Below are 24,509 nucleotides of genomic sequence, written 5' to 3' on the forward strand. Positions count from 1 at the left end.
GACTGGGGGTCACCATGCCAGCTGGTTGGCTCATTAACGGGAGTGAAGTGGGGGTTGACCTGTGGAGGGAGTGGGGACAGGGGAAGTGGTTGGGACTTCTTTGTCTTTGTTTATGGGGGGGAGCGAGTGGGGGTGGTGAGGGATGCTGACGGGGGTAATGTTGATGTGGCGCATTTGGTTAGGGGGAGATATTGGGGTGGGCCTGAGAATGAGTGAGGCGTGGACCTGGGGGAGCTGGCGAAAGAAGGGTCTAAGGCGTTTGAAGGCTGACTTTGTGTTTCTTCAGGAGGCGCATTTGAAGCCGGAGGGCCAGATAAGGCTGAGGAAGGCCTGGGTGAAACAAATGTTCCACTCCAGCCTGGACATGAAGACGAAGGGGGGGGGGGGGGGGGGGGGGGGGGTGGCGGCGTTCCTGGTCAACAAGAGGGTGGCCTTTGAGGTTTGCTGCATTGTACCAATCCTGGGCGTAAGTTAGTGAAGGTTAGTGGGAAGCTGGAGGGGACGCCTTTGGTGCTAGTGAATGTTTGTGCCCCATATTGGGATGATGTGGATTTTTCCAGGTGGGTTTTTTGGGACGATTCCGGACCTGGACACGCGCTGGCTGATTATGGGGGGAGATTTTAACAGGTTTCTGGATTCTAGGTGGGACTGGTCATTTTTAAAAATTCATTCATGGGACATGGGAATTGCAGGCTGTGCCAGCATTTACTGCCCATTCCCTAAATGCCCTGAAGGGGGCAGTTAAGAGTCAACCACATTGCTGTGTCTGGAGTCACATATAGACCAGACCTGGTAAGGATGGCAGATTTCCTTCCCTGGATGTTTTTTTAACGACAATGCCCTAGGTCCCTGGCTACGGTCAGGGAGTTGATGTGGTTTATGGAGCATATGTGGAGCTGAATAATGCGGGGGAGGTTTCCGCCTTCACGTTGTGGGAGGTGCTGAAGGTGGTGGGAAGGGGGGGGAATTTATATTGATCCGGGCGCACAGAGAGACAGCGGAGTGGGCTGAGAGGCTGAGGTTGGTGGTGGACATTCTGACGGTGGACCGGAGATATTCAGTGGCGCCTGAGGAAGTGTTACTAAAGGGGATGCATGGGGTCCAGATGGAGTTTGGGTTGGTGTCCATTGGAAAGACGATGGGACAACTGTGTAGAGCCAGAGAGTTGGTTTATGGGAATGGGAAGAAGCTGAGTAGGATACTTGCGAATCAATTGAGGAAGCAGGCATCGGCGAGGAAGATTGGAAGGGTGAGGGTTGAGAGGGGTATGATGGGGGTGAATGGGGTTTTCAAGGCCTTTTATCGGAGGTTGTATGACTCGGAGCCTCCGGCGGGGGATGGAGGGTCGTTCTTGGAGGGGCTGGAGTTCCTGAGGGGTGAGGTGGCGAAGGTGAAAGGATTGGGGGGGCCCTGGGTGGGCTGAGGGAGGTGATGGACTGCATGGAGTCGATGCAGGGAGGGAAGGCCCAGGGGCCGGATGGGTTTCCAGCTGAGTTTTATAAGAAGTTTGGGTAGGAGCTGGGGCATCTGCTCATTGGGGTGTATAATGAGTCGATGGTGAGGGGAGAGCTCCCCCTCCACACTGTCGCAGGCCTCTGTATCACTCATTTTAAAGAAGGACAAAGATCTGGAGCAGTGAGGATCGTACAGCCCGATCCCACTGTTGACTGTGAATGTGAAGTTGTTGGCGAAGGTGCTGGTGTCGCGGATAGAGTATGCGTGCCCAGGGATGGTGGGAGAGGGCCAGGCGAATGTACGGAGGCTGCTTAATGTTATTATGATTCCCTCGGAGGGCCGGGAAGTGGAGGTGCTGGTGGCAATGGACGCGGAGAAGGTGTCTGATCGGGTTCAATGGGTGCATGTGTTTGAGGTGTTGGGCTGGTGGGGATTGTGGGTGAGTTTGACAGCTTTTCGGGGTGGAAGCTGAATATGGGGAAAAGTGAGGTGTTCCCAATTAAGGCACGGGGACAGGAGAGGAGGCTGGGGGAATTGCCATTCGGGTGGTGGGTGCGAGCTTTCGCTATCTTGGGATACAAGTGGCATGGAGTTGGGCCCAGCTGCACAAGCTGAACACGGCACAGCTGGTGGAGGGAATGTAGGTGGACTTCAAGAGATGGGATGTGCTGCCATTGTCTTTGGTTGGGGGTGGGGGGGGGGGGGGGTGCTGCAGATGGTGAGAATGATGGCGCAGCCAAAGTTTTTGTTTGTATTTCAGAACCTTCCAATTTTTGTTCCTATGTCCATTTTTAGGAAGCTGAATGGGATGATTTTGGGGTTTGTGTAGACGGGGAAGGCTCTGCGGTTGAAAAGGGTGTTCTTGGAGCGGGATCGACATGGGAGGGGGAGGGTGTTGGCATTGCCAAATCTTTTTTGAAATAAATTTAGAGTACCTAATTCATTTTTTCCAATTAAGGGGCAATTTAGTGTGGCCATAGAATTTACAGTGCAGAAGGAGGCCATTCGGCCCATTGAGACTGCACCGGCTCTTGGAAAGACCACCCTACCCAAGCCCACATCTCCACCCTATCCCCATAACCCAATAACTCACCCAACACTAAGGGCAATTTTGGACACTAAGGAGCAATTTAGCACGGCCAATCCACCGAACCTGCACATCTTTGGACTGTGGGAGGAAACCGGAGCACCCGGAGGAAACCCACGCACCCACGGGGAGAACGTGCAGACTCCGCACAGACAGTGACCCATGCCAGGAATCGAACCTGGGACCCTGGAGCTGTGAAGCAATTGTGCTAACCAGTATGCTACCGTGCTGACCAATCCATCTGCCCTGCACATCTTTGGGTTGTGGGGTCGAAATCCACGCAAACACAAGGGGAGTGTGCAAACCCCACTCGGACAGTGACCCAGGGCCGGGATCGAACCTGGGATCTCGCCGCCGTGATGCAACAGTGCTAACCACTGTGCCACCGTGCTGCCCTAGCATTGCCAAACCTGTTGAATTACTATTGGGCAGCAAACATTGCAATGGCTAGGAAATAGGCAGTGGAGGAGCTGTCGGTTTGGGGGCGTATGGAGGCGGTCTTGTGTAAAAAGATTTTGGATTGGGGGGAAGAGTAGATTTTAACAAAATAAGACAGGATCTGGCCAAGGTAGACTGGGAAGAGTTACTTGTGGGGAAAACTACAGAAGAGCAGTGGGGGGCATTCAAAGATGAAATGGGGAGGATACAGGCCCAATATGTTCCCTCTAGGGTGACAGGAAGGTGTAATAAACCCAGAGAACCATGGATGACCAGAGACATTCAGGATATGATGAGAAGGAAAAGAGAGGCTTTTAACAAGTACAAGGGGAGCAAATCAACAAGGCATTAGTGGAGTACAGTAATTGCAGGATGGAGCTTAAAAAATCAATTAGGAGAGCAAAGAGGGGAGATGAGGAAGCTTTGGCCATAAAAGTAGGGAAAATCCCAAGCTATTCTGTCAGTATATCAATGGGAAGAGGATTGCCAGGGAAGGAGTGGGGTCCATTAGGGACCAAGGAGGAATCTGTGGGTGGAGCCAGAGGACATTGGTCGGGCGTTGAACGAATATTTCACATCTGTCTACAACCAAGAGAATGAGGAGGTAGTTATGGAACTCGGGGAGAGAGATTGTGAGGTTCTTGAGCAAATTGTCATAGGGAGTGACAAGGTATTGGAGGTCTTAAAAGTGGACAAATCTCCAGGCCCGGATGAATTGTGTCCCAGGCTGCTGTGGGAGGTGAGGGAGGAGATTTCCGGGACTCTCACCCAAATTTTAAATTCCTCTCTGGCCATGGGGGAGGTGCCAGAGGACTGGAGAACAGCTAATGTGACCCCACTATTTAAGAAAGGATGTAGAGACAAGCCAGTGAACTACACAGCAGTGGGTCTAATGTCAGTGGTTGGGAAACTGCTGGAGAAGATTCTGAAGGAGAGAATCTATCTCCACTTGGAGAGTTAAGGTTTGATCAGGGATAGGCAGCATGGCTTTGTCAGAGGGAGGTCATACCCAACAAATGTAATTGAATTTTTTTTGAGCATGTAACCAAGCGTATAGATGAGGGTAGTGCAGTTGATATAGTTGACATGGGTTTGAGCAAAGCCTTTGACAAGGTCCCGCATGGGGGACTTATAAAGAAGGCAAATGTACATGGGATACACGGTGACTTGATAAGATGGATTCGTAATTGGCTTAGCGGTAGGAGACATCGATACATAGATACATAGGAGATAGGAGTAGGAGGAGGCCTTTTGGCCCTTCAAGCCTGTTCTGCCATTCATCACGATCATGGCTGATCATCCAACTCAATAGCCTAATCCTGCTTTCTCCCCATAGCCTTTGATCCCATTCTCCCCAAGTGCTATATCCAGCCGCCTCTTGAAAGAGGGTGACGATAGACAGGTGCTTTCGTGTCTGGATGCCAGTGACCAATGGCGTACCACAGGGATCCGTGCTGGACCCCCTATTGTTTATCGTTTATATGAATGGCATAGATGACTATGTGGGGGTAGGGTCAGTAAGTTTGAGGATGACACGAAGATTGGCCAGGGTGGTTAACAGTGAGGTTGCATTTCTTGGGTTACATGAAGATATAGACAGGATGGTCAAATGGGCGGATGAGTGGCAGATGGAATTTAACCCTGAAAACTGTGAAGTGATACACTTTGGAAGGAGTAATTTAACAGGGAAGTATACTGTGAAAGGTCTGATACCGTGAAGTTCCGAAGAACAATGGACCTTGTCATGTTTGTCCATAGATCGCTGAAGGCAGAAGGGAAGGTTAATAGGGTGGTGAAAAAGGCAAATGGGACAATCGTTTTTATCAATCGAGGCATAGATTACAAAAGCAGGGAGGTCATGATTCAGCTGTATAGAACTTTGGTGAGGCCACAGCTGGAATACTGTGTGCAATTCTGGTCGCCATATTATAGAATTGGATTGGATTGGATTTTGTTTATTCTCATGTGTACCGAGGTACAGTGAAAAGTATTTTCCTGCAAGCAGCTCAACAGATCATTAAGTACATGAAAAGAAAAGGAAATAAAAGAAAATACATAATAGGGCAACACAAGGTAACTACATAAACACCGGCATTGGGTGAAGCATACAGGGGTGTAGTGTTAATGAGGCCAGTCCATAAGAGGGTCGTTTAGGAGGGGCGGCATGTGGCGCATTGGATAGCACTGGGACTGCGATACTGAGGACCCGGGTTCGAATCCCGGCCCTGGGTCACTGTCCGTGTGGAGTTTGCACATTCTCCCCATGTCTGTGTGGGGTTCGCCCCCACAACCCAAAGGTGTGCAGGTTAGGTAGATTGGACAAGCTAAATTGCCCCTTAATTGGAAAAAAAACATAATTGGGTACTCTAAATTAAAAGAAAAAGAGGGTCATTTAGGAGTCTGGGAACAGCGGGGAAGAAGCTGTTTTTGAGTCTGTTCGTGCATGTTCTCAGACTTCTGTATCTCCTGCCCGATGGAAGAAGTTGGAGAATGAGTAAGCCGGGTGGGGGGTGGGGGTCTTTGATTATGCTGCCCACTTTCCCCAGGAAGCGGGAGGTGTAGATGGAGTCAATGGATGGGAGGCGGGTTCGTGTGATGGACTGAGCGGTGTTCACGACTCTCTGATGTTTCTTGCGGTCCTGGGCTGAGCAGTTGCCATACCAGGCTGTGATGCAGCCCGATAGGATGCTTTCTATGATGCATCTGTAAAAGTTGGTAAGAGTTAAATTGGAAGGATGTAATTGCACTGGAGGGGGTGCCGTGAAAATTCACCAGAATGTTTCATAGAATTTACAGTGCAGAAGAAGGCCATTCGGCCCATCGAGTCTGCACCGGCTCCCGGAAAGAGCACCCTACCCAAGGTCAACACCTCCACCCTATCCCCATAACCCAGTAACCCCACCCAACACTAAGGGCAATTTTGGACACTAAGGGCAATTTAGCATGGCCAATCCACCTAACCTGCACATCTTTGGACTGTGGGAGGAAACCGGAGCACCCGGAGGAAACCCACGCACACACGGGGAGGATATGCAGACACCGCACAGACAGTGACCCAAGCCGGAATCGAACCTGGGACCCTGGAGCTGTGAAGCAATTTTGCTATCCACAATGCTACCGTGCTGCCTTGGGTTGTGAGGATGTTGCCTGGGATGGAACATTTAAGTTATAAAGAGAGTTTGGATAGGCTTGTGTTGTTTTCTCTGGAGCAGAGAAGACTGAGGGATGACCTGATCGAGGTCGACAGGATTATGAGGGGCGTGGACAGGGTGGATAGGGAGCTGTTCCCCTGAGTTGAACGGTCAGTTATAAGGGGACACAAGTTCAAAGTGAGAGGTTTGCGGTTTAGGGGGGATTTGAGGGAAAACACTTTTACCCAGAGGGTGGTAACGGTCTGGAATGCACTGCGTGGGAGGGTGGTAGAGACGGGATGCGTCACATTTTTAATAAAAGTACCTAGATGAGTACTTGGCATATCATAGCATTCAAGCTATGGGCCAAGTGCTGGCAAATGGGATTAGGTGGACAAGTCAGGGCCTACCATTGGCCAATGCAGACCTGATGGGCTGAAGGGCCTTTTCACAGTATTCTGTGACTCTGTGTGATTAAGAAAGGGACCAGCTTATGGGTGTTGTAGTTGCCACCCTTTCCGCTCCTGCCGGTTCGGTACTCCACGAGTCCGGTGGTGGTATTAGCACTGAGGGTTTGGAACCAGTGTCAACAGCAGTTTGGTTTGGAAGGCATGTCGCGTGGGCGACGGCGGGGTTGGATGCGAGGTTCAGGGGTGGCGGCAGGTGGGGAGAGAGTACTTCAGGCATTTGTTCACGGGGGAAACATTTGCAGACCTGGAAGAGCTCGAGGAGATGTGCCAGATACCAAAGGGGAATAGGTTCAGGTACCTGCAGCTTAGGAACTCTGTTAGGAAGGAGGTGCCGTCCTTTCCAATGCTGGCACTCCTGGTGGTGCAGGATAAGCATCTATCTGAGGATGACATTGGGGAGGACAGGGCTGCGGACATGTATGGGGAGCTGCTGAAGAGGGTGTGTGCTCCCGTTGAGGAGGTCAGGCACAAGAGGGGGAGGTTGGGGTGCGTTGGGGCCGGAGTGTGGAGGGAAGCTTTGAGGAGGGCTAATGCATCCTCGTCGTGTGCTTGACTAAGTCTGATCCCACTTAAGGTGATGCATAGAGTCCGAGGCTGGGGGGAGTTTTGGAAGGGATTTTTGGACATTTTGGGGATAGAGGTAGCTCTGAGTCCGGAGATGCTGATATTTGCAGTGTCGGGGGATCCGGGAATACAGGTGGGGAGAGAGGCCGTCATCTTGGCCTTTGCCTCCCGGAAAGCCTGGAGACGGATTTTGTTGGGTTGGCGGGATTCAGAGCCACCAAAGGCGGGGATATGGGTGAGCGATTTGGCAGAGTTCCCGCATGTGGAAAAAATTAAATTCGCCATTTGAGGGGTGGAGGAGGTGGAGGTTGCTTATCAATCTTTTTAAAGGAGCATTGAGTCATCAGCATGGGTGGGGGGGACGGGGGGGGGGGGGGGACGACACTGTTTTTGTTTTGCGGGGGGATAGGGTGGAAAAGGGAGGTGAGTACCAGGGTGGAGTGGAGGCTGTGGTTGGGGCGGGGGGCGGTGGGGGGGGGGGGGGGGGGGGGGGGGGGGGGTGGATTCAGGGTGGGAGGCGTTTTGCTACCTATTGCCATGGTTGGTTTTTGTAATTTTGTGAATATGTGTATACTAAAAATGACTTCAATAAAAGGTATTTTTTTAAAAAGTACTGACTGATTCTGGGGGCAGCACGGTAGCACAGTGGGTAGCACTGTGGCTTCACAGCGCCAGGGTCCAGGTTGGATTCCCCGCTGGGTCACTGTCTGTGCGGAGTCTGCACATTCTCCCCGCGTCTGCGTGGGTTTCCTCCGGGTGCTCCGGTTTCTTCCCAAAAGTTCCTAAAGGTGTGCCTGTTAGGTGAATTGCACATTCTGAATTCTCCCTCCGTGTACCCGAACAGGCGCCGGAATGTGGCGACTCAGGGCTTTTCACAGTAACTTCATTATAGTGTTAATGTAAGCCTACTTGTGCCAATAAAGATTATTATAATTATGTACCAGGCTGGCTTCTTGTTTAGTTTTTCCAGGTTCTGCACCCAAACCAGTGGGTCTTAAAGGGGGCACTCCCCACCAACCTTCCTGAGAGTTACTGCCAGTGTCAAACAAGACCCAAACTATAGTCCAGAGGAATGTGCCGGGTATCACTGTGATTAGTAAAGCCTTTGTGCCGTAATTGTCTGTGAGCTGCTGAAGCAAAACCTGATGCGGTTGGCATTCCAATAAGTGCTCGTCGCTCGGGATTTGGGGCCTCATTCCGCGCAATCTTGCCTTGCGACGATTGACGGCCATTTTGCTTACTGGAGAACAGCTGCTGTACCTTCGGGAAGTTCAACACGTGTGAAGGAATATCTGAAAGGAATGAAAGCTTGTTGTGATGAAAATAAGGTGGGGTTATAATTCCCAACTTTCTGGAATCGAAATTCAATAGAAAGTCCCGAAAGGGAATTGCATGATCACTTGAAGAGCCTCACAGGGCTGGCACAGGGATGATTGGCTGAATGGCCTGCGCCTACGCTGTAAGGTTGTGTGACTTTAGTAGACCAACTCTGACCTTTAATGGGGTGCAGTGAGCTGCTATAATCTGGGCTGCCCGGAATTGTGTCCAGCTCAACACTTGCCAAATAGATTAGGCCTCCTCAAACTATGAGGGTTTGCCACAGGACAAGGGAGATTGACGCCACAAAAACCTGAGGGAAGATCACATTGCCAAGCGTGTAGCTGTCTGGCCGCACCAGGCTCATGCACAATAATAAGGGAGTTTGTACCTTTGAACAAGGAAAGTGCAACAGAAGGAATATCACTCAACGTTCCCTTTGGAAAGCACAAGCCCCTGTCATTTGCCTGTCAAGGCCCTGGGAGATTTATGGAGGTGACCACAATCAGCATGGCTGAGGGGGATTAAAAGCTCATCAATAATCCCCTGCAAGAAAATGAAAGCGCCGGCCATGGCACTTAGAGCTTCAAATGGCTGGAGGAATTCTCGCAGAGACATCGCCGTGAAAATAAGAATGAGATAGCGGGATAGAACAGCAGTGTTCGTGCAGTGCGTGGGCCGGACATCTTGTTTCTTTTCTTTTTCCACTCTTACTTTTACTTGCCACATTTGTCCTTTATAGAATCGCAGGATCTTGCAGCAAACATGGAGGCCCAATGCTTCTGGGGACACAGGTTCAAATCCCACCATGGCAACTGGTAGAATTTTAAATTCAATTAATGAACAAAAAAAATATTATTGTTGAATTGAAAAGCAGTCTCAGTAACCACGAAACTGCCATCGTTTTTCATCAAAACCCATCTGGTTCACTAATGTCTGTCAGGGAAGGAAATCTGCCGTCCTTACCTGGTCTGGCCTAAAAGTAAGTCCAGATCCACAGCAATGTGGTCGACTCTTAACTGTCCTCGGAAACGCCCAAGCAAACCACTCAGTTACGATAGGTCGACAAGTGCTGACATTGCCAAGGGCGTCCATAACCCATGAAAGAGAAGAAAACCAAAGTGGCCATTTGGCCCACTGCACTTGTGTTAGCTCTTTCTCTAGGCCCCCTGCATATTATTCCCCATTCATGGGTTTATTCCATTCCCTTTTAAAAGTTAGTATTGAACGTGTTTCAGGTGGTACATTCCAGATCCGATCCACTCACTGTGTAACTCCCAATCTCACCTCTGGTTAATTTGCATGACCTTAAATCTTAAATTCCTCCCTCTCCTCTTCTCCTGCCTACGTTCATACCCCACTGACTGCTCTCTTCCTGTAGAACAAACAAAGAACAAAGAACAAAGAAAGGTACAGCACATGAACAGGCCCTTCGTCCCTCCAAGCCCATGCCGACCATGCTGCCTGACTAAACTTAAATCTTCTACACTTCCGGGGTCCGTATCCCTCTATTCCTATCCTATTCATGTATTTGTCAAGATGCCCCTTAAATGTCACTATCATCCCTGCTTCCACCACCTCCTCCGGCAGCGAGTTCCAGGCACCCACTACCCTCTGTGTAAAAAACTTGCCTCGTACATCTCTTCTAAACCTTGCCCCTCGCACCTTAAACCTATGCCCCCTAGTAATTGATACCTCTACCCTGGGAAAAAGTCTCTGACTATCCACTCTGTCTATGCCCCTCATAATTTTGTAGACCTCTATCAAGTCGCCCCTCAACCTCCATCGTTCCAGTGAGAACAAACCGAGTTTATTCAACCTCTCCTCATAAACTAATGCCCTCCATACCAGGCAACATCCTGGTAAATCTCTTCTGCACCCTCTCCAAAGCCTCCACATCTTTCTGGTAGTGTGGCGACCAGAATTCAACACTATACTCCAAGTGTGGCCTAACTGAGGTTCTGTACATCTGTAACATGACTTGCCAATTTTTATACTCGATGCCCCGGTCAATGAAGGCAAGCATGCCGTATGCCTTCTTAACTACATTCTCCACCCGTGTTGCCCCTTTCAGTGACCTGTGGACCTGTACACCTAGATCTCTCTGACTGTCAATACTCTTAAGGGTTCTACCATTCACTGTATATTCCCTACCTGCATTAGACCTTTCAAAATGTATAACCTCACATTTGTCCGGATTAAACTACATTTACCCAAGTCACCAAACGATCTAAATCCTGGTGTATTATCTGACAGTCCTCATCGCTATCCACAATTCCACCAACCTTGTACTCTGGCCAAGGAGTCCTTACTCTTTTCTGAGTCAAGGTACTAAATGTCGGCCAGCTGGTTAACTTTAGGGTGCCTCACGGTCAAACTTGATACCTATCCTCACTTGGTGTTTATCACAAATAGGCTTTCCAGCTGGGCTCTACGTGCCAGAGAGCAATGAGAACAGGAAGAGTGAAATGTGGAACCCCAACTAAATCATCAGGTGTCCTACACAAGAGCAAGTGGAGGCTGGGAATCCTGCTGAGAGTAACTCACCTTCTGACTCCCAAACATCTGTCCACCATCTATAAGCCAGGAGTGTGATGGAATATTCTCCACTTGCCTGGATGAGTGCAGCTCCAACAACACTCAAGAATATGGTAACACTCGATATCATCCAGGACAGAGCAGTCCGCTTGATTGCTCCCACTTCCACAAACATGCAATCCCTCCACCACCAATGAACAGTTGCATCCGTGTGCACCATCTCCAAGATACACCGCAGGAACTCACCAAGTCTCCTGAGGCAGCACCTTCCAAACCCACGGCCACTACCATCTAGAAGGACAAGAGCAGCAGATACCTGGGAATCCCAACAACTGGAAGTTCCCCTCCAAGTCACTCACCATCCCGACTTGGAAATATATCGCCGTTCCTTCCCAGTCACTGGGTGAAATTCTGGAATTTGCTTCCTAACAGCACTGTGGGTGGACCTCAAGGACCGCAGCGGTTCAAGAAGACAGCTCACCATCACCTTCTCAAGGGTAATTAGAGAAGGGCAAGAAATAGGCCTTGCCCAGCCAAGCCCACACCCCCAGGAAAGAATGAAGGAATAGCTGGGAACAAACCTGGAGCCGAGTTGCTTGTCTGGCTCTTGTCAGAAGCAGCTCTCATCAAACAGCTGTTGTTTGCTCATCAAGTTGTTTCTTGCTTGTCTGCACCAGAATCACCAGCTTTCAATGACTTTCTGGATTATTTGTTTGCCGTGTTGAATAACAATTGAGTTTATCCAACCGAGCTGCGAAAATAGATTTAAATTGCAAACGCCCACTATTATGAGTGAATAACGAACTTGATAAATGGCAGCCGACAGTGAGGATTCTGGGTCATTGATGGTGGCCTGTCTGCAATTGGATAGCAGCTCTCTCTCTCTCCTCCCCCAGCTCTCTCTCTCTCTCTCTCTCTCTCGCTGTCTCTGCCTGTACAACAACAACTTGCACTTTCAAAGCTTCTTCAGTTTAACAAAACATTGCAAGGTGCTTTAAAGGGCATTGTGAAACAAAATGTCAGACTGGACCAGCTTAGACAGAAGAACAAAGCTTGCCCCAAGGGGTTTTAAGGAGCGCCTTGCAGGAGGAGAGAGGTAAAGAGGGGGAGAGGTTTAGTGGGGGGGGGGGGGGGGGGGGGGGGGGAAATTCCAGAACCTTGGGCCCCAGGCCGTTGAAGGCACGGCCACCAATAGTAGCGTGGTTACATTCAGGAACGCACAAGACTTAGGAGAATTACAATTATCTGAATGAATCACCGAATCACAGAACCGTTGCGGTGCAGAAGGGGACCATTCGGCCCATCGTGCCTGCCGCAGCTCTCTGAATGAGCATCATGACTTGGTGCCATTCCCCTCCCTTTCCCCCGGACCCCTGCACATTGTTTCTATTCAAATAATCATCCAATACCCTCTGGAATGCCTCGGTCGAACCTGCCTCCACCACACTCCCAGGCCGTACATTCCAGACATGAACCACTCGCTGTGTGAAAAAGTTCAGGGCTTGGAGGAGATTACACAGATAGGGAGGGGTGAGGCTATGGAGGGCTCTGATAACAAGAACGTGAACAAGAGTTTGCTTGACCAGAAGCCAGTGTAGGTCAGCGAGCACGTGAAGAGATTGGGAGACAGGATTTGGCATAAGGAAAATTCTGGATGACCTCAGGTTCAGGGAAGGTAACCGGGAGTGCATTGGGGTGTCCAAGTCTAACAAGGCCGAGGATGAGACTTTCAACAGTGGGTTAGCTGAGGTAGAGGGCGGAAGTTGGATATTGTTACAGAGGTGGAAATAGGCGGTCTGAGTACCTCTTGTACAATTATATTTGCTTGTATCTTTTCCACTGTATTCTGATTTTTTTACCCTCAGTTTTCCCAGTCTGTACCAGTTTGAAACAGTATGAGTGTTGCGAGCTCAGTCTTCTCCTCCCACTCTCTCTTTCCCCCACCCTCCGCTCTCTCACTCTCTCTCTCTCGCTTGTTTCACCAGTTAAATACAAAGGACAGAATGTACAGACTTCCCCTGAGGTGGGTTTGTTGGCGGGGGGCATTAAATTGGGTATCAGGCTGGCAGGAGTCCTGGTTACGTCCATGATGTTGGGAGGGGGTGAAGACCCGGGCACAGCCTTCTGCCCCGCCCCCAATTGAGGCCCTTAGTGATCAATCAATCAGTGCCCACTTAAGGCCTTCTCCTGCTGTTGTTGGTATTAACGCAGTGGTGAGTGTGGGGCAGGGCCGGTGGTGGTGGTGGGGGGGAGCTCAACCTCTGGCGAGCTTGACAAGCAACCCCCATGCGAGTTTGGGTGCAGGTTCCGGGTGGGACTCAGCATTGGGAAGTGGGGACCACTGAGTATCGCCCCCACTGCACCTGCTGCCAGCCCCTTTCACATCCCAGCTTGTGACTCTTCCCTGGGCACCACCCACTTCCAGCCTGGAGTCCACCCCAGGTGGGGTGTTATACCGGCAGCAGCCACTGCCTCCCCAGTGGCGCTGCAGACCAATTGAGCGGCTGACTTCCGATTGGGTGGCACTGAATTTGGCGGACATTCCCTAAAAGGGGCCACCCGGGCCTCCGTCCGACTCTTCAGCTGACGGGCGAGACCCGCATTGCCTCCCTCCAGTAAATACAGCTCCATGGGGCCAGTGGGCCTGCCTCTTCCTTTCCCTGAAATAACCCCCCAGGTGCCCATGGACTGTGCATGAGGCTGTGCTTTGCTGTGGGAGACGCCGCCTCTGGGGTGAGACATGAAGGTCGGCCTGACCTCCCAGATGGAAGTAACGGAGCCCATGGCAGTATCTCAAGCAGGTGCATTGTTCCCGGTTCCCTGAGAAAACCTTTATTCCTCAACCAGCATTGCTGAAAAGGGGTACGATTTATCTCGCCATTATTGCACTGAAGTTTCTGGGACCTGTTGCTCGTTATGCTTTCCTTAATTTGCTCTGTTTTGATTACCTTTGCTCAAGAGTCGCCAGGTATCTTTCTGATACCGCCACAGGGTTCAAAGCCAAGTGCTGATCAATGACTCGATACACCAGTTAGTAAGTTTGAAATCAATGCACATTTATTTACACACAGTCAATTATTACTCATATACAAACTCTACTCACTAAACTACAACTACTACTAAAAGCCTATACTTAGCTTCGGGCGCCCACTCAGTCAGAGGAACAGTGGCCGTTGTCCGGTTCTGATACTGCTGGCTTCGAACTGGTATAGAATAGTAGCTAGGAGCGTCTACCTCGTAGCGTGCGTTGACCTTAGACTTACTTGGCTGGTGCCTGGCGGGCCTCTCGTCGCTGAGAGCCAAACGCCAAGGTAACGATGGAGAGTTCAAGAGTTCTTAAGAGAGCGTTCTGACCTTGGGGTCTCTGCTTTATACTCTAAATGGTTTCACGCCCTTCTGGGTGGACCCTGGACTTGGTCCCAATTAATCGGACCATGTCCCAATCGTTTGTATCGATTCTCTCCAATAACGGGGTTGTTCCTCGATCGCTGGGCGGGCTCTAGGTAACCGTTGGCCCGCCTTTGTTTTAGTCTCCACTGGCGCCGGGGAGTCTGCCCTGGTACCGATTGTTTCAATGTTTCTCTTTTGTCCCCGGAGATAGCTCATTACTATTCTAATGGCTTGTAGTTTCAGTTCTGTCTGGGCTCTGCCAGTTCCAATCCACAGGCAAACCTTGCACCTGCTTGTTTTCCTAGTGCTGTCCATTTTTCCCTGTACTCTTTGCGAATGTCCATTTTGGAATCGGGTGGCTACAGAACCCACAAATTGGCTAGACCCTTCTTACATTAAATCAGTAAAACTACGCTCCAACCAAAATTAGTTAATTTGCTGGAAAGCACTTTGGGACATTGGGAAGCTGTGGACGGCATGGATCCTAAGTACTTTCGTGGGCTCCCAGGTCTCACAAAGCAAACCTAAAAAAAAGAAACATGTAACGTGGAAAACCCCAAGGCCCTCACAACGCGAATGCCTCACTGGTACCAGAGGGAAGGAGCTCTGGTCACATCGAATGGGGGAACAATGGTCTTTGAATACTAATTCACGTGACCTTTTGTGTGTTGATTAAAGTTACAGCACCCCCCCCCCCCCCCCCCCCCCCAGCCACCTCCTGCCAACAACGCTGTCCTACCACCCTCCCACCTCCCTCGCAGTAATATCCTCATTTTCCTGAGCGCACAGCAGCTTTTCCTTATCTGGGCTCAGGATCAGGGAGCTGGGCAAACAGAGACCGTCAGCAGCATCGGCTGGACAAAGGCAGAAAAGTTGCAAGGGAGGAGCTGCTTTCTGTTGGCAGACAGCTCTGCACACAGCGGGGCAGCAGGGCTGTGAGCTCCTGCCGAGACCTGCCACTCGGACAATGCTCAAATGAACAGAAGTGAAAGAAAATCCACCGGGGGAACTTCTCCTTCAGCCCTGGGCCTGGGCAACTTCCTTTCAAGTCTCCTCTGCTACTTTGCTTACTTCTAGGCCTTTTGAAAGAGAAAAACAACCTCGCCAACTTCTGTTGAAAACCATAGCTGTTTGTCTGTGTTTGACGCAGTGTTTCGCAGTAATAAATGCCAGATGAACAGTAAATGGGACACTGAGTAAGGCTGATAGCGGATAATTACAATGGACAGGGCAAGCAGTTCTATTAATAGCCCAGAAGTGGATTGTAACTGGTTGTTTTTGCTGCATTACAGCTTTGATGGTTGATTAATCAGAAGAATTGTTCACTTTGACTCTATTTCAGTCCTAGCGTTGGCATCTAGCCACAGTTTTCCTTTTAAAACCTACACAAATGATATAATTGGTACTCCGATCAAAGCTCCAAACTCCATCAATGTGATTTATACCCTCAACATGATCATACTGCTTTCTTGTCACAAATTGTCTGGGGGGGGGGGGGGGAGACAATTTGTGACCCCCCCGCCCTGGTTTGCCAGAAGGGTGGTTGCATGTGGGGAGGGTTGTTGGGGGTGGGGAGGGTTGTTGGCAAGGGGGTAGGGGGGTTTGGCGGAAGGGTGGTTAAGGGTCAGGAGGGTTGTGGGGGGGGGTTGGGGGGGTTTGGCGGAATGGTGGTTGGGGGTGGGGAGGGTGCGGGGGGGTGTTTGGCGGAAGGGTGCTTGGGGGTGGGGAGGGTGGAGGGAAGGGGGGCGTCTGATGAGGCTGAACATAAATTGTCGTTCGTGAAATAAAATGTATGAGTCCCGTCAGGCAGTCTGGTGAGCACCAGGGGGCGTCGGGAGTGAGTGGCACTCCTGCAGGACGTTGCCAAAGGCAGCTCTTGGCCTCAGTGCCCTCTGAGTCAGAAGGCAGCGGGTTTGTGGTGAACGTGATTTACACCGGATTATAATCTGTATATACATGTGTCTATATTGTAAGTGCATTTGCACTACCTGACCACCAGGGGGAGTAGCTCTGGGAATGCTCGAGAGTTGTACTGGGATTCTCCCTTGGCTCCGCCCAGGACTCCTCCCCCGGGAGCTGCTGTATAAAGATCAGTGCCACAGGGTCAGCCGGCCAGTTCACCGAACGTTCAGCGGCTAACAGGCTGGCTCTGTTGTAAGTATATGAAAACCACTATTCTAATCCTACAAGCACGTGTCCGTAGAATTGTTGGTTCCAACAGGGTTGAAGGCCCTCTTCAGAGGCTTGGGTGCAAAACTGGGGCCTAAATTTCCCCAGGCCTACAGAGAGGGGTTTGGAGTTGGGACCAGGAGTCGGCTTGTGGATTCTTGTGTGGGAGTGTGTCCACACGTTCTCTCCTCCAGTTGATTCTGCTGGATGTGGCAGTCGATGGGCATTGGCTGCCGGATGCATGGAACCAGTTTAGCTCAATCAAGTCCCCACTTGGGGTAATGTGGTGACGTGGCTGGGATCTCCCCAAAGGTGGGATGGTGCCCCCCCCCCCCCCCCCCCCCCCCCCCCCCCCCCCCCCCCCCCCCACTGAGGCTGAAGCCTGGATATTGCCTGGAAGGGGAGCACTGACACATCCTTTAGACCTCCTCCTCCTGGAGTGGTAGGGATCAGTGGATCACAGACATGGCAGCAGGCAATCCTGTGCAAGGGATCTCTCTTCAACAATGATCAGCAGGAAATGGCAGCCATGCGTGAGTTTTATTCTTTCCAAACCCTGTGGAGGTTGCCACCGTGTCAAGGTGCCGTCACGTTCGTCCGTCTGCCTCAGCAGTGCCCACCTGTCCTGGTGGGGCTATTGACTGGACACCACCATGGCCCCACCCATTGGGATTTTCCATTCCCTTGTCCACCCACTGGACTGCATTGAATGAGGCTCCTGGAGGCGTTTTTTATATCAACCACCTCCAGGAAGGGGGTGACTGATGTCCCACCTGGAATAAAGGCTGGCGTCATGAACATGGCCCAGCCAGTAAGCGACTGCCCTCCAGTCAGCGGCGTCAGAGGGGTTTTCTTTCAGATAAGACCCCCAACCAAGGTATAGACAGTAAAGTGAGTACACGCACTGTATCTACAGTAAAGTGAGTACACGCACTGTATCGACAGAAAAGTCAGTACACGCACTGTATCGACAGTAAAGTGAGTACACGCACTGTATCGACAGTAAAGTGAGTACACGCACTGTATCGACAGTAAAGTGAGTACACGCACTGTATCGACAGTAAAGTGAGTACAGGCACTGTATCGACAGTAAAGTGAGTGCACGCACTGTATCGACAGTAAAGTGAGTACACGCACTGTATCGACAGTAATGTGAGTACACGCACTGTATCGACAGTAAAGTGAGTACACGCACTGTATCGACAGTAATGTGAGTACACGCACTGTATCGACAGTAAAGTGAGTACACGCACTGTATCGACAGAAAAGTGAGTACACGCACTGTATCGACAGTAATGTGAGTACACGCACTGTATCGACAGTAAAGTGAGTACACGCACTGTATTGACAGTAAAGTGAGTACACGCACTGTATCGACAGTAAAGTGAGTACACGCACTGTATCGACAGTAATGTGAGTACACGCACTGTATCGACAGTAAAGTGAGTACACGCACTGCATCGACAGTAAAGTGAGTACACTCACTGTATCGACAGTAAAGTGAGTACACGCACTGTATCGACAGTAAAGTGAGTACACGCACTGTATCGACAGTAAAGTGAATACACTCACTGTATCGACAGTAAAGTGAGTACACGCACTGTATCGACAGTAAAGTGAGTACACGCACTGTATCGACAGTAAAGTGAATACACTCACTGTATTGACAGTAAAGTGAGTACACTCACTGTATCGACAGTAAAGTGAGTACACGCACTGTATCGACAGTAAAGTGAGTACACGCACTGTATCGACAGTAAAGTGAATACACTCACTGTATAGACAGTAAAGTGAGTACACGCACTGTATCGACAGTAAAGTGAGTACACGCACTGCATCGACAGTAAAGTGAGTACACGCACTGTATCGACAGTAAAGTGAGTACACGCACTGTATCGACAGTAAAGTGAGTACACGCACTGTATCGACAGTAAAGTGAGTACACGCACTGTATCGACAGTAAAGTGAGTACACGCACTGTATCGACAGTAAAGTGAGTACACGCACTGTATCTACAGTAAAGTGAGTACACGCACTGTATCGACAGTAAAGTGAGTACACGCACTGTATCGACAGTAAAGTGAGTACACGCACTGTATCTACAGTAAAGTGAGTACACGCACTGTATCGACAGTAAAGTGAGTACACGCACTGTATCGACAGTAAAGTGAGTACACGCACTGTATCGACAGTAAAGTCAGTACAGGCACTGTATCGACAGTAAAGTGAGTGCACGCACTGTATCGACAGTAAAGTGAGTACACTCACTGTATCGACAGTAAAGTGAGTACACGCACTGTATCGACAGTAAAGTGAGTACACTCACTGTATCGACAGTAAAGTGAGTACACGCACTGTATCGACAGTAAAGTGAGTACACGCACTGTATCGACAGTAAAGTGAGTACACTCACTGTATCGACAGTAAAGTGAGTACACGCACTGTATCGACAGTAAAGTGAGTACACGCACTGTATCTACAGTAAAGTGAGTACACGCACTGTATCGACAGTAAAGTGAGTACACTCACTGTATCGACAGTAAAGTGAGTACACGCACTGTATCGACAGTAAAGTGAGTACACGCACTGTATCGACAGTAAAGTGAGTACACGCACTGTATCGACAGTAAAGTGAGTACACGCACTGTATCGACAGTAAAGTGAGTACACGCACTGTATCGACAGTAAAGTGAGTACACGCACTGTATCGACAGTAAAGTGAGTACACGCACTGTATCGACAGTAAAGTGAGTACACGCACTGTATCGACAGTAAAGTGAGTACACGCACTGTATCGACAGTAAAGTGAGTACACGCACTGTATCGACAGTAAAGTGAGTACACGCACTGTATCGACAGTAAAGTGAGTACACGCACTGTATCGACAGTAAAGTGAGTACACGCACTGTATCGACAGTAAAGTGAGTACACGCACTGTATCGACAGTAAAGTGAGTACACGCAGTGTATCGACAGTAAAGTGAGTACACGCACTGTATCTACAGTAAAGTGAGTACACGCAGTGTATCGACAGTAAAGTGAGTACACGCACTGTATCTACAGTAAAGTGAGTACACGCACTGTATCGACAGTAAAGTGAGTACACGCAGTGTATCGACAGTAAAGTGAGTACACGCACTGTATCGACAGTAAAGTGAGTACACGCACTGTATCGACAGTAAAGTGAGTACACGCACTGTATCGACAGTAAAGTGAGTACACGCACTGTATCGACAGTAAAGTGAGTACACGCACTGTATCGACAGTAAAGTGAGTACACGCACTGTATCGACAGTAAAGTGAGTACACGCACTGTATCGACAGTAAAGTGAGTACACGCACTGTATCGACAGTAAAGTGAGTACACGCACTGTATCGACAGTAAAGTGAGTACACGCACTGTATCGACAGTAAAGTGAGTACACGCACTGTATCGACAGTAAAGTGAGTACACGCACTGTATCGACAGTAAAGTGAGTACACGCACTGTATCGACAGTAAAGTGAGTACACGCACTGTATCGACAGTAAAGTGAGTACACGCACTGTATCGACAGTAAAGTCGAGTACACGCACTGTATCGACAGTAAAGTGAGTACACGCACTGTATCGACAGTAAAGTGAGTACACGCACTGTATCGACAGTAAAGTGAGTACACGCACTGTATCGACAGTAAAGTGAGTACACGCACTGTATCGACAGTAAAGTGAGTACACGCACTGTATCGACAGTAAAGTGAGTACACGCACTGTATCGACAGTAAAGTGAGTACACGCACTGTATCGACAGTAAAGTGAGTACACGCACTGTATCGACAGTAAAGTGAGTACACGCACTGTATCGACAGTAAAGTGAGTACACGCACTGTATCGACAGTAAAGTGAGTACACGCACTGTATCGACAGTAAAGTGAGTACACGCACTGTATCGACAGTAAAGTGAGTACACGCACTGTATCGACAGTAAAGTGAGTACACGCACTGTATCGACAGTAAAGTGAGTACACGCACTGTATCGACAGTAAAGTGAGTACACGCACTGTATCGACAGTAAAGTGAGTACACGCACTGTATCGACAGTAAAGTGAGTACACGCACTGTATCGACAGTAAAGTGAGTACACGCACTGTATCGACAGTAAAGTGAGTACACGCACTGTATCGACAGTAAAGTGAGTACACGCACTGTATCGACAGTAAAGTGAGTACACGCACTGTATCGACAGTAAAGTGAGTACACGCACTGTATCGACAGTAAAGTGAGTACACGCACTGTATCGACAGTAAAGTGAGTACACGCACTGTATCGACAGTAAAGTGAGTACACGCACTGTATCGACAGTAAAGTGAGTACACGCACTGTATCGACAGTAAAGTGAGTACACGCACTGTATCGACAGTAAAGTGAGTACACGCACTGTATCGACAGTAAAGTGAGTACACGCACTGTATCGACAGTAAAGTGAGTACACGCACTGTATCTACAGTAAAGTGAGTACACGCACTGTATCGACAGTAAAGTGAGTACACGCACTGTATCTACAGTAAAGTGAGTACACGCACTGTATCTACAGTAAAATGAATACACGCACTGTATCGACAGTAAAGTGAGTACACTCACTGTATCGACAGTAAGTGAGTACACGCACTGTATCGACAGTAAAGTGAGTACATGCACTGTATCGACAGTAAAGTGAGTACACACACTGTATCTACAGTAAAGTGAGTACACGCACTGTATCGACAGTAAAGTGAGTACACTCACTGTATCGACAGTAAGTGAGTACACGCACTGTATCGACAGTAAAGTGAGTACATGCACTGTATCGACAGTAAAGTGAGTACACGCACTGAATCGACAGTAAAGTGAGTACACGCACTGTATCGACAGTAAAGTGAGTACACTCACTGTATCGACAGTAAAGTGAATACACGCACTGTATCGACAGTAAAGTGAGTACACGCACTGTATCGACAGTAAAGTGAGTACACGCACTGTATCGACAGTAAAGTGAGTACATGCACTGTATCGACAGTAAAGTGAGTACACTCACTGTATCGACAGTAAAGTGAGTACACTCACTGTATCGACAGTAAAGTGAGTACACGCACTGTATCGACAGTAAAGTGAGTACACGCACTGTATCGACAGTAAAGTGAGCACATGCACTGTATCGACAGTAAAGTGAATACACTCACTGTATCGACAGTAAAATGAATACACTCACTGTATCGACAGTAAAGTGAGTACACGCACTGTATCGACAGTAAAGTGAGTACACGCACTGTATCGACAGTAAAGTGAGTACACGCACTGTATCGACAGTAAAGAGAGTACACGCACTGTATCGACAGTAAAGTGAGTACACGCACTGTATCGACAGTAAAGTGAGTACACGCACTGTATCGACAGTAAAGTGCGTACACGCACTGTATCGACAGTAAAGTGAGTACACGCACTGTATCGACAGTAAAGTGAGTACACGCACTGTATCGACAGTAAAGTGAGTACACGCACTGTATCGACAGTAAAGTGAGTACACGCAGTGTATCTACAGTAAAGTGAGTACACGCACTGTATAGACAGTAAAGTGAGTACACGCACTGTATCGACAGTAAAGTGAGTACACGCACTGTATCGACAGTAAAGTGAGTACACTCACTGTATCGCCAGTAAAGTGAGTACACGCAGTGTATCGACAGTAAAGTGAGTACACGCACTGTATCGACAGTAAAGTGAGTACACGCAGTGTATCGACAGTAAAGTGAGTACACGCACTGTATCTACAGTAAAGTGAGTACACGCACTGTATCGACAGTAAAGTGAGTACACGCAGTGTATCGACAGTAAAGTGAGTACACGCACTGTATCGACAGTAAAGTGAGTACACGCACTGTATCTACAGTAAAGTGAGTACACGCAGTGTATCGACAGTAAAGTGAGTACACGCACTGTATCTACAGTAAAGTGAGTACACGCACTGTATCGACAGTAAAGTGAGTACACGCACTGTATCGACAGTAAAGTGAGTACACGCACTGTATCGACAGTAAAGTGAGTACACGCACTGTATCGACAGTAAAGTGAGTACACTCACTGTATCGACAGTAAAGTGAGTACACGCACTGTATCGACAGTAAAGTGAGTACACGCACTGTATCGACAGTAAAGTGAGTACACGCACTGTATCGACAGTAAAGTGAGTACACGCACTGTATCGACAGTAAAGTGAGTACACGCACTGTATCGACAGTAAAGTCAGTACACGCACTGTATCGACAGTAAAGTGAGTACACGCACTGTATCGACAGTAAAGTCAGTACACGCACTGTATCGACAGTAAAGTGAGTACACGCACTGTATCGACAGTAAAGTCAGTACACGCACTGTATCGACAGTAAAGTGAGTACACGCACTGTATCGACAGTAAAGTCAGTACACGCACTGTATCGACAGTAAAGTCAGTACACGCACTGTATCGACAGTAAAGTGAGTACACGCACTGTATCGACAGTAAAGTGAGTACACGCACTGTATCGACAGTAAAGTGAGTACACGCACTGTATCGACAGTAAAGTGAGTACACGCACTGTATCGACAGTAAAGTGAGTACACGCACTGTATCGACAGTAAAGTGAGTACACGCACTGTATCGACAGTAAAGTGAGTACACGCACTGTATCGACAGTAAAGTGAGTACACGCACTGTATCGACAGTAAAGTGAGTACACGCACTGTATCGACAGTAAAGTGAGTACACGCACTGTATCGACAGTAAAGTGAGTACACGCACTGTATCGACAGTAAAGTGAGTACACGCACTGTATCGACAGTAAAGTGAGTACACGCACTGTATCGACAGTAAAGTGAGTACACGCACTGTATCGACAGTAAAGTGAGTACACGCACTGTATCGACAGTAAAGTGAGTACACGCACTGTATCGACAGTAAAGTGAGTACACGCACTGTATCGACAGTAAAGTGAGTACACGCACTGTATCGACAGTAAAGTGAGTACACGCACTGTATCGACAGTAAAGTGAGTACACGCACTGTATCGACAGTAAAGTGAGTACACGCACTGTATCGACAGTAAAGTGAGTACACGCACTGTATCGACAGTAAAGTGAGTACACGCACTGTATCGACAGTAAAGTGAGTACACGCACTGTATCGACAGTAAAGTGAGTACACGCACTGTATCGACAGTAAAGTGAGTACACGCACTGTATCGACAGTAAAGTGAGTACACACACTGTATCTACAGTAAAGTGAGTACACGCACTGTATCGACAGTAAAGTGAGTACACGCACTGTATCTACAGTAAAGTGAGTACACGCACTGTATCTACAGTAAAATGAATACACGCACTGTATCGACAGTAAAGTGAGTACACTCACTGTATCGACAGTAAGTGAGTACACGCACTGTATCGACAGTAAAGTGAGTACATGCACTGTATCGACAGTAAAGTGAGTACACACACTGTATCTACAGTAAAGTGAGTACACGCACTGTATCGACAGTAAAGTGAGTACACTCACTGTATCGACAGTAAGTGAGTACACGCACTGTATCGACAGTAAAGTGAGTACATGCACTGTATCGACAGTAAAGTGAGTACACGCACTGAATCGACAGTAAAGTGAGTACACGCACTGTATCGACAGTAAAGTGAGTACACTCACTGTATCGACAGTAAAGTGAATACACGCACTGTATCGACAGTAAAGTGAGTACACGCACTGTATCGACAGTAAAGTGAGTACACGCACTGTATCGACAGTAAAGTGAGTACATGCACTGTATCGACAGTAAAGTGAGTACACTCACTGTATCGACAGTAAAGTGAGTACACTCACTGTATCGACAGTAAAGTGAGTACACGCACTGTATCGACAGTAAAGTGAGTACACGCACTGTATCGACAGTAAAGTGAGCACATGCACT

The sequence above is a fragment of the Scyliorhinus canicula genome, chromosome 1 (genome assembly GCF_902713615.1).
Source record: "Scyliorhinus canicula chromosome 1, sScyCan1.1, whole genome shotgun sequence".
Lineage (NCBI taxonomy): Eukaryota > Metazoa > Chordata > Chondrichthyes > Carcharhiniformes > Scyliorhinidae > Scyliorhinus > Scyliorhinus canicula.